Genomic DNA, 12,161 nt, shown 5'->3' on the forward strand with positions numbered 1-12,161 from the left:
CATGTGCAGTTTGCAGAGGTGTTCGTGCTCCTATGAGGGTCTGATGACGCTGCTTACCTGACGGGTTGGGGGAGAGGCAAGAAGGAGTGGTTGAGGACCACAGCTCTACATCACAGGAAGCCTTTGCACCAACCAGCCTTAAAATCATTTAAGAACTTGGGAAAGGACCTAACTTGAATTGTAACCATGAGACTATCCTACAGTGAGACTATCCTACAATGAGACTTTAATTTAGTAACTTGCTTAGAACTCTATTCCAGTAGTCTGTGTTTGCACAACAAACCACAGCAAATATGGTGTTTTCAGGCAACAGTATATTATTATCTTTACTGGTTCTGTGAGTATTACATAAGATTGCAGTCAGATGTTGGCAGGGTCTGGACTCTTGAAAGGTCAGCTGCCTGGACACACAAGGTATCTTATCTTCTTCAATTACAAGTCTGGCATCTGCCTGAGATGGAACAACTTAGGGCTACCCAGGCACCTTTCTCTCCATACTACCTCTTTGCATGGCTTCCAGGGAGCATGCTAGTCTCAGGAAGCTGGCTCTCCCTGGAGCAAACGTTCAAGAGACCAAGGTAGAAACAAGAGTTCTTATTACATTGCATCAGAAGTCAGGTGTATTACTTCTGTCACATACTATTTGTAAGAAGTAAATCACAAAGTCAGCCCAGATTGAAGGGAAGAGAATTATACAAAGGCATGGACATTGGGAAGCTTGGTCCTTTGGGATTCATCTTTAGAGAACAGATACCAGAATATTGTTAACACAGTAGCTAAGAGTGAATTGTTATAACCTACTGTGAGCCAAACACTATGCTAAGCACATTTCCATAGATTTTCTGTTTTCATCTTCATAATAGTCTCGTGAGTTAGGTGGTATTATTACCTTTGTTTTGCAGATAAATTATTGATTCAAATATTTCACTGCAATGGCAACACTGTAACAGACTGTGGTGGACAGAATTCTAAGTTGGCCTCCATGATCTCTGCTCCATACTGTTACTCCCCTGCCTCTATTATGTCATGTGACAAAGGGATTTTGCAGATTTAATTAAGGCTTGTAATCAATTGACCTTAATATAGGATGATTATCCAGGTGGGCCTAATCTAATCACATAAGCCTTTTAAAGGTAGAGGATTTTTTCCAGCTGGCAGGAAAAGGGAAAGTCAGAGAGATATAAAACACATGAAGGATTAAAGGGGCCATCACTGACATTGCAGATAGAGAAGTTGTACAAAGGCTATTGAGCAGACTTTAGGAGTTGGGAGTGACCCAGTGACAGCCAACAAGGCAACAGGGACTTCAGTCCTACAAGCACAATGAACTATATTCTACCAACAGCCTAGATGAACTTTCAGGCAGATTCATCCTCAGAGTCTCCAGATAAGAGCTGACGCTTTCATTTTGGATTTCTGACCCCTAAACAAAGAACCCACTTGAGGCTCCTGGACTCCTGATGTACAGAACTATGAGCTAGTAAGTGGTTGTTGGTTTAAGTCACTAAGATGTGGTAGTTCGTTACGCAGTAATAGAAAACTAATTTGGCACCTGTGGGGCTTTCCTTGGTACCATGCCCTAGCTTGACTTCTGTTTTAATCTGTTTTACTGCTATAAAAATACCACAGACTGGGTAATTTATAAGCAATAGAAATGTATTTCTCACAGTTTTAGGAGCTGGGGAATCCAAGTTCAAAGCACTGACAAGTTTGGTTGTCTGGTAAGGGATGAATCCTCCAGAGGCGAGGAAGACTGTTTCTTCTATGTTGGAAGGCAGGAGAGCCAGCCAGCAACCCTCTTTAATGATGGCCTTAATGCCACGAATTAGGAGGGAACCCTTCTGGCCTAGTCACCTGTCAAATGCCCTACTTCTTAATATCAACATATTGGTAACACCTAAATTTTGGAGGGAACACATTCAAACCATAGCAACCTCTATTCTTTCCAGGTTTTATTTTCCAAATTTTCTACCAATTTTTTTCAGTAAATTATTTCTAATAAATGCATTTCATATAAATACTTGTATCAGGATTTGATTGTGGGGAATCCAATCTAACTGACTTGTTAACAGAGGTGGTCCTAGAAAATAGAAATGAAATTCTGGAGTCAGGTCATTTACCAGCCTGATGGCAACACAAGTGGAATTATTGGTAGAAAGAATAGATCGTAACTACTGGTAAAATACTGCCTTATAGTTTCCAAGACCTTATTCTGTGATAAATCAGGATGGCTAAAAGATGGAAAGGATATATTGGCTTACGTAGTATCCCTAGCATGCAAATATTGTAGGGGAAATTGTTACTTTTAGAATTGTGGAGTTGATTTTTTTGCTTGATGGCATTAATGTGTTCAAGAAAGAAAATGACAAACTCAGGTCACTCAATGACCAAATCAAGTTATAATATGAACGTGAAAAGTCTTTCCTGGCAGCACTAACAGAGACCATCATCATCTATAGCCAAAGAGTGGACCATGCTGAGGAACAGGTCCAGAAGATGATGGTGAGTCTAGCAGAGCTGCAAAGAATGCTGAATTCATAGCCTTGGCAAGCTGGGGTGGAGTGGGATCCTGAGGACCCAGATGGAGATATTTGGGTAGATGTGCTTGCATGCATTGGACTTGAAATAACCTAGAGCTTTCTGTGTCTGCAGAAGTGGCCACTTACCATGCTCGAGGATAGCAACATTCTAGAGATCACACATAGGCATCACTTTGCCTAGAGATTAATGTGAAACCTCCTCTGAGGAGTACCCCTCCTGGCTGGAATCCAATAACCAGAATCAAGTTTTAGGATGGTCCAACTGGAAATTATTGACTCTGCTAAATGACATTAGGGTTTATTCACTAAATGAACTATAGGACCTAGACAGTATGTAGCAGCTGGAACCAAGAAAACATGTCTAGGAATGTAGTTTGAGCATGCTGGATCAGGTGAGTGGTATAGAAAGCTGGATTAAAAGGGTTGGACGATACAAGGACTTTTTCTCATGATCCAGATTTAACACCCCAGCAAGGACATCGTCCTAATGCATTGTTGGCATGGCTCCTGGAAGATTGGAAATAATTATGGTCCACATTAAATTAAGAGGAGATGACAGAAATCCTTTGGCAGAATGCTGGGGAAAAAACAAAATGCTCGGAGAGGTGAATATGCAAGAATGAATGCATTGCATTAGATCAAACTACTTACCAAATAGCTATGTTCCCTGTAAGGGCCTTTAGGACATTCCTTCACTAACAAAAGCACGTAGTGAGGGTACTGAGGGAGGAACCAGCAATAGGAAAGCTCAGTGAGGGAGTGATGGCTACCCACTGGAGGCCAATGCTGATAACAGGAAATGCTGTTATAAAACTGCACCCCCTGTTATTATGGGGATGATGGGATTAAAAAATAGCAGAGGCAAGATGGCATTATTTAACTATTAGACACAGAATGAGTATATTCATCCTTATGGGAAGTAAGTTTGAAGTGGAAACAAGGGAGCTTGGCTTTGACCCTCAGGGATAGTCTTAAGAATCAGATAAATGCCAAATAGGGGTATCTTAATATATGTAGTCAAAAATTTTTGAAAGCAAATGACCTTATGTTAACAACCCCAGTAGAAAATCATTTTTTTGTTTGTTTGTTTGTTTTTGAGACATGGTCTTGGTCTGTTGCCTAATCATAACTCGCTGTAGCCTCAAACTCCTAGGCTCAAGCACCGGGTAGAAAAATTATTATCCCTAATCTAGTTTTCATACCTGAGCTTGACAGAAAATGCAAGTGCATTTGAGGAAGTTCTCAGCAATGCTACTGCAAGTATATACAGCAACTATTTACTCAATCCATCCCCCAAAAGATCTACGTACATTGGGGTAAGGAAGGAATACTCTAAATTTTTTAAAGTTGTTTGTTAACAGAGTCCAAGCTACCATGATACCAAAGACCCAAAATACCATTGTGTTCACCCACCATAGAGAAATGTCGGATGATAAATGGAATCTTTTTCCAAGATCAGAAGAAGCAGACTCACCTTGTATGTTCATTTCCCAGTCCTCCGTTTCTAATTAGGGTGAATATACTTACAGTTGGGACAGACAATATTATACATTCTAATCATGATCAGGGCTATTTTAAGTGTCCTGTTCTATGTAACAATATATTTCAATGAGATCCTGATGGTCTGGGTATTTCTGACGCATCACAGCCCTGCACAGAGGGTCAAGAGAGAGGGTGGCAATAAGAAATCCTCCTAGTGGGCAGATTTCGTGTAGTGCATCTGGTCTTCTACCTTACATGGAGAAAGAAGTGGGCTACTATAAGGACATATTCAAACTTCTGGCCAGTGGTAAATGGCTTGGCTGGCTGTTCAGTGACTTGGAAAGAGCAAGATTGGAGAGAAAGTCTAGAGAAAAAGCATATGGATGGATGTATAGGTGTGACATGAACTGTGTAGGCCTTCATATTCGAAATTACTACCAACCAGAGAAAATGCACTCCATAGGAGGCAATAAACAAGCAGGCGGGCAGGATGAGTCATCCAGTATATGTCAGCCACCCTCTGTACTCATTCATGCCCATGTCTACATAGTAGATGCATGTATGGACTAGCCATAGTAAAAGAGATGCTGCTTATGCTTCAATCCAAAAACGTGGGCTCATTCTAACGAGGCTGATATAGCTACTATCATTGCCAAACATCCAACTTGTCAGCAGCAGAGATTAATGCTGGGCCCTTGATATGTTAACAACTCTGAGGAGAACCAATCAGACACTTGGTGGCAAGTTGATGACACTAGTCCCCATCCACTCTGGAATGAGCAATAATTTAAAAATATTCTAGTGTGTGTTTTCCTTTCCTTAACATCTTGGTCAGTATTTAAGGGCTTGCCGTACGTCTGATTTACTGACATTTTATCCTGGATAACATTTCTTCATACCAAAGGACACATTTTGCAGAAATATTGGTGTGACATTCAGTGTGTGCCCAAGGAATCACTGGTCCTACTATTTTTGAGATCACCCAGAGCTGCCAGCCTAATAGAATGTTGCAGTGACCAAAGGAGAGGCTAAAGTTCCAACTTGAAGATAACACTTTGCTAACTTGGCGAATTGCCTTCAGATGTGGTACATATCTGTAACCAATGACCATTTTTTACTGCATCCCTGATAGTTAGGACATATGAATCCAGAAATGATGGGAAGCAGGAGTACCTCCTCTCCCCACATTCCCAGTGACCCTCGTAGAGACTTTGTACTTTTGTCCTTGAAAATTTAAAATTAGAAGCTCTAGAGTTTTAAATCTATGACTTCCACCTGGTCATTTTGAACTCTTTAAGCCATTAGACTAGCAGGTGAGAAAAGGGTTACCATATCGGCAAGGATAATTGATTCTGATCATTATGTAATAGCAATCCTTCTGTATAAAGGAGTGGCATGTAATGTCTTAAATTATGGAGATATACTATGGGATACTTGATAATCTCAAGTTTTAATTTAACCCTGAACAGCCTATAGCCAAACACGGGTACAGTAACAAAGGCTCAGGCTCTTGAGGTATATAGGTATGGGTCACCCCACCATTTAATTAACCCAGAACAACAGAAGTGTTGGCCAAGAGTGAGAGAAATCTACGATAAATGGTAAAGGAAGGAGGTGATGAATATAACCTAAGCCTCAGGACAACAATAACAGTGGTTATGCTATAGTGAAGGCTGTATTTTAACTCTCTAGTCCTTCTTTTAAGTATTTATTTTTTCTAGAAATGTTACCAGGCATCATCCTGAATCACTGGTATAGTGAATTTAATGTGAGGGTTGGATGGATCTTACCACTGAAATGGGTGGATTGTAGCAGACACTGTCTGTGCTTCACACACATTCCCTGGAATCACTTTACCAATTCCACTCACTCTAATTCCAACAAGCAAAACTTGCATTGGTCATAGGGCTGTCCTCAGGCTGTTGGCTGAACTTATTCCACTTGCACAAATACAGAGCTGGAAATGCCAAAAATTTCTGTCTGCCCAGGTACAGCCTTTAAACAATAATTGATATTGTGAAGATACAAATTCTCGACTTGCTCACACTTGGATTGACACAACTCTAAGGTGTAATGTACATTGTCCATAGAGTATCCTTTTGGGAGTGAGCTAAGATTATTGTCTGTAGGACATTGCTTACTACATCTGTGATTGGACTCCCTCTGTTCCCAGTACAACTTCCCTTGAATTTTAGACATACATCTCCCTGCCTGGGTAATACAGAAGCAATTCCATCTTTTCTTCTCTGTCCCTCTTGCTATGATTTGAATGTATGTCTCCTTTCAGAATTCATATGTTGGAACTTAAACCCAAGATGCTGGTATTAGAAGGTGGGGCCTTTGGAATTTTTTTTCTTTTTCCTCCTCCTCTTCCTCTTCCTCCTCCTCCTCCTCCTCCTCTTCCTCCTCCTTCTCCCTCTTCATCTTTCTTCTTTATTCTTCTTCTCTCTCTCTTTCTCTCTCTCTCACCCCCATCATGTCTCTCTCTCTCTCTCTCTCTCATAAGAATTAGAGCCAGGAGTTAAATCCTGGGCTTCTGAGTTCAAGCCATCTATACATTCCATGCTACCTCTTTTAATCCTATGGAAAAATTGACTTTGGGGGATCTATGAATTAAGTAAGTTTGTGGTACATGTAGGGGATGAGAACAAACTTTTAAAGTGGGAACTCCTAGATAAAAGCCAAAGATACTAATAGACATATTGGCTTCTGTTTATCACATGTTTGGAAAATTATCATCAGCATTATTGTACTCATTCTCAAACACCACCTAAAATCTTGGATTATATACCAAATTCAATACATATTTTGTCTCACTTTAATGAATGCCTCTGTCTCATTTGTTTACTAGATATAGTATTAGTATGATTATTCCTTCTTATTCCACTCCTAATTTGTGTAAAATGTTCTATTTCATGTTGATTTCATTGTTAGTCTTTAGGTAGTGACCTCCTATTTTTTCATTATTTTCATCATAGTAGATCTATAATAATTTCTATCATCAGCAACCTAATCAATAAAAACTACAGTCAATATTTGCTGAATACATACCACATGCAGAAGACTGTTCCATACCAGGACTCCAAATGAAGTAATGTCTATTCATGTGCTATTCATACAGTATCTACTAGCTACATGTGGCTATTTAAATTTAAATTATTTAAAATAAAATATTCAATTCTTTAGTACTAGCCACATTTCAAGCACTCAGTAGCCACATATGTCATGTTTAGTGGCTACAGTATTGAACAGCACAGGTTATAGAACATACGCAGCATTGTAGAAAGTTCTAGCAGAAAGGACTGCTGTATAACAGCAGGAATTAGCATGCTGGCAATTTATGCCTTGAGTTTGTGTTGCGTGGATTCACTATTGCTTTTTTCCATTAGACTTAGAGTTCCATATTTTTGTACTATTGTATAGTCTGTCCAACACTCTCCTTCTTCAGTGCAGTGCTCGCTACATGAAAACTGCTGTATAAATAAATGGGAACCAAAGGAAAGGGAAAAATCTTAGCGCTTGCTCTGTAGAGAGATGAATGATTCAAATCTGTCCATTTTTAATTTTTCATATTTATTTTTAATTAGTATTCATCCAGCTAAGTTTTCACTCATTTGTGTAAAGAAAGCCTTCAAAGATTTTGAGGAACTAGAATAAAAAGAAAAAAAATGATTAAATATCTTATATTTGACAAAATCATATATAAAAGGGTTAAAATTATGTTTGTGCTAATTTGTGTCACACTTAACCAATAAACACTCTTTGGGATTATTTAGCTTCTAAAATATGATTTAAATAAATGATTTTGTTAAGAAAAAAATAAATTTGAGTACCAAACCTGGTATCATAATTTTTTTAGACACACCATTGTTAGTGCAACACAACACTTCTTTTCAGGTTGCCTAAAAATCATTGATCGTGGTAATTATGTTAGGCAGGTGAGGCTTAGGGACTTCTAGAGATAGGGCTTAAAGGACTGCAGGATTCTATTTATGTAGTAACTAAGGTTCCATTAGTCTACTGTACCACTTTTCTCAATATATAAAGTTATAAAGGTTTCCTCTACATGGTAGAAACATGATTTTAATTGCTTCTGTGTTTTTCATCTTAAGATTTCAAATCTTGGAGATGAATTTATCCTCATTACTCTGGTATGGCCAAGTTCCCAAGCCTGGAACAAGGAACTTCAGCCAGGAATCAGGGAACTGTATTTTTACCGGCTTTAATCAGGGTTCCACTCCTGGGCCAATGATGGTGCTTAGAAGATGGACTCATGAAAATATTGCCAGTATTGGGAAAATTATGGATAGATGAGGGAATTCTAGAAGAAGGAGAGTGTTGGACAGACCAAACAATAGATCCAGTACAAGAATAGAAAGAAATAGTTTCCAGTTCTATATCAGGTTTGCTTTTAAGACTCATTCATATGGTTCATAATGATCCCTTGTTACCAAATCTCAGATTGCAGCAGGCTCTTCAAGCAGGTCAGATCTACTGGGCATAGTTCTACTGTTGTTTGTTATTCCTTACCACAAACTGAGCCTTATTAGTATTTACAAAAAGACCTGATATAATGAAATCATCTATTTACTCAACACCAAAGACAGTGTTACATATTAATTAACCCTTATTATTGCTCTAGAAAAAATAACAATAATTCTTTCTTCTTTCATTACTAAGATTATGATTTAGCAGTAGTTTCATTCCTGATTCTCTTTCCTTAATAGGCTAAGACCTTTAATAAATATCTACAAATTACATTAATATTTTCCTTCTCAATTCTTGCCCTTTTCACCCATTGCCTTCACTCTGTCTTTCAAATCACATTGGGTCATGCAAAGGACACATACTAGATGTTTGGATTCCAGAATTACAAGCTTCACAGCCAATTTGTATTTGCATAAAAGCAGATTCCTTTACAGACATTAGACACACACAGCAGTATTCAGTTCGCCAACTTTATTGCTGTTCATTTCACCATCCTACTGGAGCTCTTGCTGAAAAGTGTAACATAAATCTCAGCAGCATAAAAGTAGTATCCCATAATCGCTCATCAAAGAAATAAGATATTATCTTATTCTATGACACACATCAATGGTGTGGTATTTCTTAAACATTTTATGATTTAGAAACAAAGCATAATAAAATCTGATTGAATATTTTAACTAGTTATCTTGAGAGATAAAAGTAGAAGGCAGGGCAAAAATATATAGATCTTTTATTTTGGGGAGGAGTGCTATGCCAGCCATACTGCCAAAATACCTGGGTACAAATGTGGCAGCATAATGAAAATTCTTGGATAGGTAGAGACTATCTCATATATTTTAAAACAGACAGAAACAAGCACACATTCCATATACAACATGTTCACATTCCAAGGCCCATTCTGTGACTTGCTGAACCAGCTAATGGGTTCCTCCATGTTTGAAGATTTACACTAAGCTTTTTCTTTCCAATTTTCCTTATTCTTCAGGAGCTACTGATGCTGATTGAACTCAATGGCTCAATAAACAACTTTGCTATCTCAAAAAAAAAATACACCCTCTTTGCTAGCAAGATGCTTGGAATCATTCCAAGAAAAAGAAAAAAAAAACAAAAAAACTTCTGGTCAATGGAGAGAAGGGACCTCATTGAAAAGTATGTACTCCTATTTTCACTCTGGTCATAAATCATTATCCACTCTGGCATTGATTAATTGGTCTTTCTCAAATCCTCCAGAATTCTTATGAAAATCTGGGATAAAGGACGATTACACTATTAGCAGCAGTCAGAAAGAGATACATTTTCAAAATGTTGTCTGGAGATAACAGTGCATTGCCAAACATGTGACACATTCCAAGAAGTATTTTGGTTATTTACATTTTTAACGTGATTTAGTTCCTTTTGTCAAAGTCTTCATTCATCCCTTTTCTTATCTCAGGTCTACAACCAAGCCTGAGAAGGTGAGGATGACATATTCTACATATTCCACCTGACAGTGTGACACCAGAACATCCTGGCCCCATTGAAGATTTCTGTGTTATGGTGTCTAATTCTTCAGGGTTTATTGCTAATGATCAAATTTTGCATTGTTAATTTAAACTAGTATCTCAAATAGATTAGAAATGGGCTAAAACAGCTGTCTGAATGTCACATATGGTCAGTCTTGTGGAGATTAGGCTCATAATTCTAACAATAGTTTCACTTTGAGAATTAATAAGCTTTTAATTTGAGGACTAATGTTTGCTTATTTCTGCTTTCTGTTCATCCACTTTTTTTCTCACTTTCCTTTATCCCTCAGAGACTGCATTTCTTTCACATTTTTGTTTGTTTTAAAGAAAATTTGTCAATATGCTTTACAGTTTAATAGTTACCATCCTAAGTAATACATATTGCTTAGTAAATAATGGCTATTTCTATAAATGTATAAAAGTGAAAATGCACAGGGAAAGAAAAAGAAAGAGACCAACAGATCACATTGAAGAGTTCAGATAGAGAATGATGTACATATTACGTAGACACTTGGTATGTGACAAAGTTAGTATTATATATGAATGACTTAACAGATGGCATTGGGTAGACTGGCTAATTACACAGATCATAAAAAATCTAGATGCCTATTTTATATCATGAAAGAAATTTAAGTTCAGGCAGATTAAAGATGAGTGATAGGTAATACTACAAATCTAATAAAAATTTAGGATCGTATTCTCACTCCACACCTAGAGTGAGTAAAGATTTCACAAGATCTCAGAAGCAAAAAGCCTGAAATAGATATTAAATTTAGCTAGATTAAAATTAAATGTGCAGTATAGATTAAATTTAAATGCTCCGTCATGTTACTAAACCATTTTAGTTCCAAAGTTTTAGAGGATTTTTAAAAAGAAAGAGAAAAAATGGGCAGATGTTCTTAAATTCTAAAGCCTTTTATTCATAAATTTCCAAAGAAAATGACATATAAATTCACAAAACTGAGCTTCGTAATGAATTACAAAAAAAGAGAGAATAATCAAGTATTATTACATGTCCATATTTTAATTACAAATGCTTATATAGCACAACCTGTGGCAAAACTTTGTTTTAAGTATTATTACAAATGTTAAGCACTTGAATCATCATAATAATCACATGAAGTTGGTACTATTACGATAATCCACATTTTACAAATGAAAAAAGTAAAAAAAAAAAAAAAAAGATTATTTTACTCACCCCAGGTAAGACAATGAGGAAATAAATTAACTGAGATATAAATCCAGGCAGTTTGGCTATAGATCTGCCCTGTCAACAACTACTGTGTATTGCTTTCCTTAAAATTTTATATGGAAATAGTGTTTAATATTATAATGTTCTACCTTCTGGAAAATTTTTGTCTTTTTCTTTGATTTTTTTAAACATATCAAATATTTAATTACAATGATGGAAAAAGAGAGTAAATATTCTACTTAATGGGAGTTTATTTCCAGCATGACAACGTAGCTTTGTGATAAAAATTACTATATCTTTCCACAGTTACAATATATTTTCATTCTTCTTTTGATGTTTTTTCTAATTAATCTACAAATTAATAAAAATAGTTACATAAATTACTTAGCTAAAATAATATTTTTGGTAAGACAATTTTTAAATATTTTAAAGAGGTAATAATTATTTTGCTATTTTTATTAATTTACAGATTAATTAGAAAAACCATCAAAAGAACTAAATGAAAATATACTGTAATTGATAAATCAATGCACACAAATAAATAGCTTCTATACATGCCAATAACAGTCAAGACAAGAATCAAATCAAAGACATAATACCTTTAACAATAACATCAAAGAAAATAAAATATTTAGGAATATATTTAACTAAGGAGGTGAGAGACCTACATAGGAAGAACAAGGAAACACTGAGAAAAGAAATTGTGGAAGCTGTAAACAGATGGAAAACCATACCGTGCTCATGGATCAGCAGAATCAAAATGGTTAAAATGTCTATACTATCCAAAGTGATCTACAGATTCAATACAATCCCTACTAAGATACCAACATCATTTTTGGCAGATCTAGGAAAAATAATTCTACACTCCATATGGAACAAGAGAAGACCCCATATGGCCAAAGCTACCTTAAGCCAAAATAACAAATTGGGTGGCATCACTTTACCAGACTTCAAGAT

Source organism: Eulemur rufifrons, chromosome 7 (assembly GCF_041146395.1).
Source record: "Eulemur rufifrons isolate Redbay chromosome 7, OSU_ERuf_1, whole genome shotgun sequence".
Classification (NCBI taxonomy): Eukaryota; Metazoa; Chordata; class Mammalia; order Primates; family Lemuridae; genus Eulemur; species Eulemur rufifrons.